This window comes from Oryctolagus cuniculus, chromosome 7, assembly GCF_051225735.1.
Source record: "Oryctolagus cuniculus isolate XC-2025 breed Fujian yellow rabbit chromosome 7, ASM5122573v1, whole genome shotgun sequence".
Taxonomy (NCBI): Eukaryota; Metazoa; Chordata; class Mammalia; order Lagomorpha; family Leporidae; genus Oryctolagus; species Oryctolagus cuniculus.
Window position 1 is genome coordinate 15,055,788 of NC_142873.1, and position 9,025 is coordinate 15,064,812.

Here is a 9,025-nt window from a genome sequence, read left to right on the forward strand (position 1 = left end):
CTTTCTCTGAAGGGAGGAGAGAACCTCCACTTTGAATATGACCTTGTCTAAACAAGATAAGAGTCGGTGAACTCAAAAGGCTTCCATAGCCTTGGAAACTCATGACTGGTGCATAGGGAGATTACTGATGCCATAGACAGGAGTGTCAATTTGTAAAGTCAACAACAGGAGTCACTGTGCACTTACTCCTCATGTAGGATCTCTGTCCTTAATGTGCTGTACATTGAGACTTAATGCTATAATGAGTACTCAAACAGTGTATTTCGCTTTGTGTTTCTATGGGGGTGCAAACTGTTGAAATCTTTACTTAATGTATACTAAACTGATCTTCTGTAAAAAAAAAAAAGAAGAAATTATCAATTCCCAACTTGACTCTCACTGGGATTAAACATGACAATAGGTCTGATCTGATTTCATCATCATTTAAAAAATCATCTATTATTTTTCACTTTATGTTTGTGTGGGAGCAAACTGTTGAAATCTTTACTTAATGTATGCTAAACTGATCTTCTGTATATAAAGAGAATCGAAAATGAATCCTCATGTGAATGGAAGGGGAGAGGGAGTGGGAAAGGGGAGGGATGCGGGTGGGAGAGATGATATGGGGGGGAAGCCATTGTAATCCATAAGCCGTACTTTGGAAATTTATATTCATTAAATAAAAGTTAAAAAAAAATAAATGGCATTCATATATGCTAACATTGCTATGGCTAAGCAAGAGCTTGGAAGATTAGTCCAATTCATAATAGATAAAAAATGTAAATATTTTGGTATAAATTTAACCAAGGATGTGAAATTTCTCTGCAATGAAAATTACAAATAACCAAGGAAAGAACTAGAAGATACCACACACACACACACACACACACACACACACGGAAAATTCTTCCATGCTTGTGGATTGGAATGATTAATATAATCAGAATATCCATTATACCCAAAGCAATTTAGAGATTCAATGTACTCCCAATCAAAATACCAAGGACATTTTTCTCAGCTCTGAAAGAAATCCTAAAATTCATATGGAACCACAAGAAACTCTAAATAGCCAAAGCAATCTTAAATAAGAAAACTCAAGTCAGAGGCATCACAATATCACTCCATCCCACTAGGCAGCCCTGTCCATAAGGAAGCTATGGTGTTCCCAGGGCTGCTGTCTGTGTGTTCCTCCCAGCCAAATTCAATGTTGGTGGGGAAGGTGGGTTTTTCTCTCTGGTTAGGTCTGTGGGAGATAGGACAGCAGCTACCTGCCTGTGTCCAAAAATGGCCTGAGTCCTTCCCCCACTTGACTGCAGGTTTCTGCTCTAGCAGGGAAGGGGGGAGGGAGAGAGATACGCTGCCTTTTTTTTTCATGCCTCTGGGTGCTTGGTTGCCTGCTGTCTTAGAGTGTCCCTGTGGCACTCTAAAAGCAGTTCACCAAGCTCTCCCTCCTACTGCATCAGCAGTGCCCTGGGCCCATGGATTCCTCTCTCACCTGGCTCGTCAGGGTCCACATCTTCCTCCCTGGATCCACGCTTTTGTTATCTTCTATTGTGTATTTGCTCTTTTGATGCAGGTCTGGAACATTCCTATTTCTTTCACAGGGTCTTCTTCTGTGGTTCTCCCACAGCTTTATCCTGAGTGCACCTTCTCCCTCTTTTTAAATATTAACTTCATTCCACATAAATCAGACCTTTCTGTTGCTATTCCACCATCTTGAAACTCCTCAATTTCCTTTATAATCACAGGTTTAACGCACCACTAACCATAGTGTTCAACGAGTGAAAAGTAGAAAGACTTCTGGGTTGAACTCTATTTAGAGGAGCATTAAGTCTTTGGCTATAGAGTAAATTAAAAATGTTATCTCCAAAATTAAAAAAACAAAACTTTTAATCTATGAACATGGGATATCTTTCCAACTTTCAGCTTTAATTTCTTCTAGCTACATTTTGAAGTTTCTAGTGTAGAGGCTTTTCATCCCCTCAGTTAAATTCAATCCTTAAATATTTTATTAGTTTTTATGCTATTGTAAAGGAAATTACTTTCTTAAGTGCCTTTTTAAATAGTGATGTTTGAATGTTGACTGGAAGTCCTCTAACTTTATTGAATTTATTTATTAGGTATTTTTTCAGGCTTTAATCAAGTATAATTGAGAAATAAAATTGTATATATTTATATTGTATTAGATATAGCTTGCATTATGTGTGCATGTATAAATGCACATATTATAAATCAATATAAATGTAATTAGCGTATTAATCACTTAAATACTTTTTTAATGTTGTAAGAAGTTAAAAAACCTTTCCTATGCTGAATATTTTCTCCCATTTTATAAAAAAGTTTATTTATTTGAAAAGCAATGTGACACATTACCTCAGACTTACCCCTAAAGGTAAAGCTAAAAACTTGCTATGGGACACCAAAATCTCATTAAGTTGGCAGGTACCAATGCTATCTTACTATTTAAAGTGATCAGTTGAAGTTCATAACTGATCATAAAGATAGGATTAAGTATCAAAGGATTACATAAATAAGACCAAGTGTCTGCTAATAACAATTGATAGAATTAAAAGGGGGAGAATGACCCAACATGGGAAGCAGGACACACAGCAGACTCATAGGATGACAAATGTCCTAAACAGAACCCTGGCCTCAGAATCGGCCCTTAAGGCATTCAGATCTGGCTAAAAAGCCCATGAGAGCATTTCAGGCATGGAAGCCAAGACACTGTGCCAAAAATTGACCTAAATGAAAGATCTCTGAGAGTGAGATCCTGGTGGAAACAAGGGGCCATCAAAGGAGGAGGTACCTTTCTCTGAAGGGAGGAGAGAACTTCCACTTTGACTATGGTCTTGTCTAAATATGGTCAGACTTTGTGAACTCAAGAGGCTTCCATAGCCTTGGCATCTCATGACAAGAGCCTCAAGTGATCACTGACATCATAAATAAGAGTGTCCATTGTTAAATTAACAACAGGAGACACTGTGCACTTACTCCCCATGTGGGACCCCTGTTCTTAATGTGTTGTACCATGAGAATTAACAATAAAACTTGTCTTCAAACAGTATTTTATACTTTGTGTGTCTGTGTGGGTGCAAACTGTTGAAATCTTAATATACAGAAGATCAACTCTATACTAAGATAATTAAAAATGAATCTTAATGAAGATTGGGATAGGAGAGGGATTAGGAGGTGGGATGGTCTGGGGGTAGGGGAGCATTTATGGGGGAAGAACTGCTATAATCCCGAAGTTGTACTTATGAAATTAATATTTATTAAATAAGAGGTTTCTGAAAAAAAAAGAAAAAGCACTGTGACACACAAACACAGAGAAACACACACACACACACACACACACACACACAGATTTGAGAGTGAAAGCAAGAGCAAGTGCAAGAACAAGAGAAAGAAACAAAGATGTATGTCTCCCATTCAGTGGTTTATCCTTAAATGCCTGTAGCAGCTGGACTAGCCAGGCTGGTTTTGGTATGGTGATTCTGGTTTTGTTTGAGAGAATTCCTTCCACTTCAATTTTCTGAAATAGTTTCAGAAGAATTTGTGCTTATATTTACTTGAGTACAGGGAAGTCATGAGAGTCCTGGGACTTTCTTTGGATAATCATTTTATGTTGGCACTTTGAATAAACTGGTACACTGCCTTCTGCCCTCCAGTGCTGCTGATGTTAAATTTGCTTATAATCTCCCAGAGAATTATTTGTGTGTAATGAAGTGCTGCAGCCTCCCTGCTTCAAGATTCTTCGGTCATTGCCCTTAAAAAAAATTGATTGTGGCCAGCACCATGGCTCACTAGGCTAATCCTCTGCCTGTGAGCCAGAACCCCGGGTTCTAGTCCCGGTCAGGGCGCCGGATTCTGTCCCAGTTGCTCTTCTTCCAGTCCAGATCTCTGCTGTGGCCCAGGAGTGCAGTGGAGGATGGCCCAGGTCCTTGGGCCCTGCACCTGCATGGGAGACCAGGAGGAAGCACCTGGCTCCTGGCTTTGGATCGGTGAAGCATGCTGGCCACAACACACCGGCCATAGTGGCCACTTAGGGGGTGAAACAACGGAAAAAGGAAGACCTTTCTGTCTCTCTCTCACTGTCTCACTGTCTAACTCTGCCTGTCAAAAAAAAATTGATTGTAATATGTCTCAGTGAGGATCTCTTTGAATTCACCTAATTGAAGTTTTTGGTGAGCTTGATGTTTGTTATAGTCATGTATTTCATCAAATTGGGAGATTTTTAGCCATTACCTTCCATGTCTTTTTTGATCCTTCCTCTTTCCCCTCTCCTTTCGTTGACTCGCACAATGATCCCACCTGACGGTGTCACACATGATTTTTAGGCTCTGTTCTCTTGAATCTTTTCTGTTTCTTAGGTTTGCTTATTTTCTTCGTTCTATCTTCAATTTTGCTGATTCTTTCTTTCATCTGTTCAGATCTGCTTCTGGATCCCTCTAGAGAACTTTTCATTCCTGTTTTTGTTGTTTTCAGCTCTTAAAATTTTTTCCTTCTTCTGTTTCCTTTCTCTTTAATGATATTCTTATTTTGTTCATAGTTTTCCTTACTTTCTCCACGTTTTTTAATTCTTTGCACATTTTATTCACTAGTAAAGTCTTCATCTACTATACCTGCCATCAAGCCCTATTCAGGTACAGTGTCAGTTGATTTTTTTCTTTTCGATGGACCACACATTCCTATTTCTTTATATACCTTTGAATTTTTATTGACAAGTGGAGATTTGAATCTAATAATATAGTAACTCTGGAAATCAGATTTTCCCTATTCCCCAAGATTTGCTATTTTTGTTCATTTTTCTTGATTATTTATAATAAGCTTTCACTGTGCTTTTAGCAGCTTGAGATGTTAACTTAAGACCAGACTGTGTCTTTTCTGAGCTCTTCTTTGATCATGCAATCACTTTCACATTTTCCCCATGTAAGCAGTTGTTTTTCAATATTCTAATCTCCTTTAAAGCATGGCTCACAGAAAGGAAAATGAGAACAATGGAGAAAAAATATGTTGTCCTTTTAACTTTACTGGATATTTCTGCTGTAGAGGGGGGGGGGACTTAGCACAATGGGGGTAGGTGCAAGAAAAATGCCTTCCAATTTTTGAAGATATTTCTTGGCCAGAAGTAGCACTCAGTGATCACAGCACAGATCCTGGTAGTTGAAGGACAAGGCATGGTTTTGTCCAGGCATTTCCTGAATGCTTCCTGCAAGCTGCTCCAAGAGCATGAGCACAGCTGCTGCCAAGGAGCTGACAGTGGGGGATGGGGAATTTGTGGCTGTTCCTGCACTGAAAGCTGAAATTAAGCACAATGTACCGTCCAACCATTTCACCATATTTGCAAACACTTAACAGAGTATAGAATTTTAAGTATTTGAAGCATTTGTTTTCTAGGTTGAGAGATTCCTAGAGCTTTCTACTCATCATCTTCTTATAATGTTCTCCCTCAGCTTTTAAAGAAAACTTTAATGAATGCAAATTTCATAGGTACGACTTTAGGAATGTGGAGATTCCTCCCCCTGTACTTGCCCTCCCACCCCCACTCTTCTCCCACCTCCTTCTCCCTCTCCCATCCCATTCTTCATTAAGATTCATTTTTAATTAACTTTATATACAAAAGGCATACTAAGTAAAGATTTCAACAATTAGCACACACACCCACACACAAAATACTGTTTGAGAACAAATTTTGCAGGTAATTAAATAGTACAGCTCATTAAGAACAGAAGTCCTACATGGGGAGTCAGTACACAGTGATTCCTGTTGTTGATTTAACAATTAACACTCTTATTTATGACATCAGTGATTACCAAAGGCTTTTGCCATGAGTTGCCAAGGCTATGGAAGCTTTCTGAGTCCACAAACTCCATCTGTATTTAATCAGGGCCATGAGCAAAGTGGAAGTTCTCTCCTGCTTTCAGAGAATATTACATCCTTCTTTAATGACCCCTTATTTGCACTGGTGTCTCACAGAGATTCTTCATATAGGCTCTCTCTCTCTCTTCTTTTTCCACTTGGCTTTCCATGCCTGAAATGCTGGACGAATTGTCAAGTTTCCCAATACACACACTCACAATTTTACATCCAGTATTCCAACTACAGATTTACTAACTTTACTTTATGTAAAATAGCTTGTACCATTTACTTTCACCCTCGGACACCATGGTAAAGACTCTGTTGATGGAAATTCAAGAGAAACTTTCAGGACGACTTCTCTCACTCCTTAGCTCTATCTATTGATTCCATGCAATATCCTACTTTGTTACGTAACACGAAAATCACCAAGCACACACTTAGTCACACAAACCCAGAGCAGGAACTCTGATTTCTACATCTACCCAATGTCATGTAGGGAGATTTCCAGTTCATTATAGACCAACCCTCTTTGACATGCCACAAGTTACAACTATGTACTTGTTTTGACTGGAAACAAAAGGGCCAAACCATACTACCTACAGTAAAGCTTCCCCCTCACCCCCAAAGAAACATAAAAATACATTATTCTTCTTCCGGACCATGCATTTTACACGTCCAAACATCCTCTTGATGCTGTTAGGAACTTTACCCTTGAAGTCTGACATGTATTTCTAGTTAAAAGGTATAACCACCCCATTGCTACCCTAGCAATGCACCCCAATTCCAGGCATCCCTGCAAACCTAATCCTCTTGATGTTAGCTTCCCACCAAAACCCATTCAGTTTGGGGTAAAGGCAAACATCCTTCCCCAATTACATATCAAACATGTGAAAACTGGACAGGATGTGGCTTAAAAGGTTTTGTTTTGGCTTCTGTAACAGAATAACATATGCTGCAGTACAACACTGCTGAGCTTCTGTGTTCCCTAGTAAGAGAGCTCCCAGCAGAGTGCTTGCCATGTTCCCCAGTGACACCTGTCAGCCAGTCTCAGGGAGTCCCAGCGTCACTCAGCTGCTTCAGCACCGCTCTCTGAACAGCTTCTGCCACAGAGTGGTGCAGTCTTAACAGGTCTCTGGCACACCAAGTCCATTGCTAAAAAAAGGAACCGCAAGTGAACAATGCTCTTTCCTCTCATAAAAGCCAAATCATTAGGTATTAATTAACAGCAGGACAAAAGCCCCCCCAAATGTCGACCGAAACTTAAATAATTGGCCATCACCGGATACAAATTGAGAAGATCTGACACACTCTGTATTATAGGCAGACAGAGCATGGCCTGGTGCTGAGTTTTGTGAAAATTCAATTAACCCAACCATCTAGTAGATGCATAAAGACAGAGGGAGAATGCTACTAGGTGTATTAGAATTGGAGATGTGTAATCATGTGAATCTGTGGTTTGCGAAGAATATCATGTAATCACTAACACATAGCAGGTTATCAGTAAGTTATACAGATGTTTTAGGTCACAGACATTATTTTACGAATGGCATAAACGAAATGCCTCCTTAGAAGGGTAGTGAAATTTTTCAGCCGAATTCGCCAACCTGATCCTACCAGGCACCCCTGGAGCAAGCAAGCTTCAATGGCCTAACGGGAAAAGGTGTGGGAAACCAGCTGCGACGCTTATCTTCCAAAGTCCTTCTCCAGGGCCTTCCACGCGCCACTCCGTAATTTTGTTCAATGAGACTTTAGCGTTCTCACACCCAGAGAGACTCACAAGGTGCAGACTGCACCCATCTGCGGGACATGGAGTCCCCCACAAACTCCCGCCAGCCCACTCTCCACACGCACCAAGCCGCGACCATCTCCACACTCGGGGAGCCGAGGCCCAGTCCTGTCCAACCCGTCCTCCTTCCCAGGAAAAAGCCCCCACGGGGCGGCCCAGCACCAGCGCCTCCTCGCCACAGCCAACTTCAAGCAACCACACGCGGAGAAAGCCACCGACACGTTTCGGGACCACGCAGTGAAGCAACCCCCAAAAAGCTAAATTTAAAAAAGCTTCAGGCCGCCCCAACCGAGGCGCAAACTTGGGCTTTGCACCGGCAGCAGAGCCCAAGACGCGGCCAGGAAGCGTGGGAGCCGCGAAGCCTCCCTTGAAACGGGGCCGCCTCCGTCCCGCCGCCGTGGAAGCCCCGCGCGCCCCTCGCCCGCGGAGCACGCGCCCGGGCGCCAGCAACTTACCACACCGCTTGCACAGCACCCGGCCGACCCCTTTCTTGAGGTTCTGGAAGAGGCTCGGAAGGCGGCCGGCGCGCGGCTGCTGCTGCTGCTGTCGGTCTCCGGCTCCATGAAGAAGATGTACCTGCTGTCCTCCTTGAGCCTCCCGCAGGACGGGGAAGCCCGGCGGCCCCAGGTCCCCAGGCGCACCGTGAGCAGAGTCCTTCTTCAAGCCCCGGCTGTCACCGCCCACACCTGGTGCAACTTCACCAGACAGGGCGCCTCCTCCTCCGCAGGCTCGCCGGGGCGGGGCGCCGGGGTCGTGGGCCGGGAGGGCAGGGTCCCGTGGGCGGCGGACAGCGGGTCCTCCGCGGGCAGCCCCAGCACCCCGGGTCGGCGGCTGGCGGCTGGTGCTCGCCGCCCCACGCCCCTGCCTCGCCGGCCGCCGCCGCCGCGTTCCTGTCGAGCGCCCCCTGCTGCCGCCGCGGCGGGCGCACCTTTCCCTGGATCACCGCGGCGGCGCGCTGAGCCGGCTCCTGCACGGAGCCCGCGCTGAGCGGGGAAGAGTAGCACACCGAGCCCCCGCGGGAGCCGAGTGGTCGCCGGCCGCCGCCCCCGGCGCCAGGGCCGCGGTCCCCAGCAGCAGCAGCAGCGGCGAGCGGGCGGTGGGGTTCGGACTCCAGGAGCGGCGCGGGGCGCGTCGCCATCTCATGGTGTGAGGTGTGGTCAGGCTGCCGGCTGTCGGGTCGGACTCTGCCTCGCTCTCTGGCGCTGCCTCCCTTTACTTCTCCTCCTTCCCCCTCTCCTACCCTCCTCCTTTTATTTATTTATTGGGGGGGTAGGAAAGTTGTTTATGGGAGGAGGTGGGGAAGAAGTGGGTGGAACCACAGAAAGGTGAAGAGGTATAAGGGGAGACGAAAAAAAAAATTTAAGAAAAAAAGCCGCTGCCGCCACCTCGGCTGCAGGG

The 9,025-nt window shown here is 44.2% G+C and overlaps 1 pseudogene; it reads right to left on the reverse strand.

Moving 5' to 3' along the window:
* Positions 1 to 5,117: 5,117 nt before the first annotated feature.
* On the reverse strand, positions 5,118 to 8,770 carry LOC149125302 (uncharacterized; annotated as a pseudogene).
* Between the last annotated feature and the right edge of the window lie 255 nt (positions 8,771 to 9,025).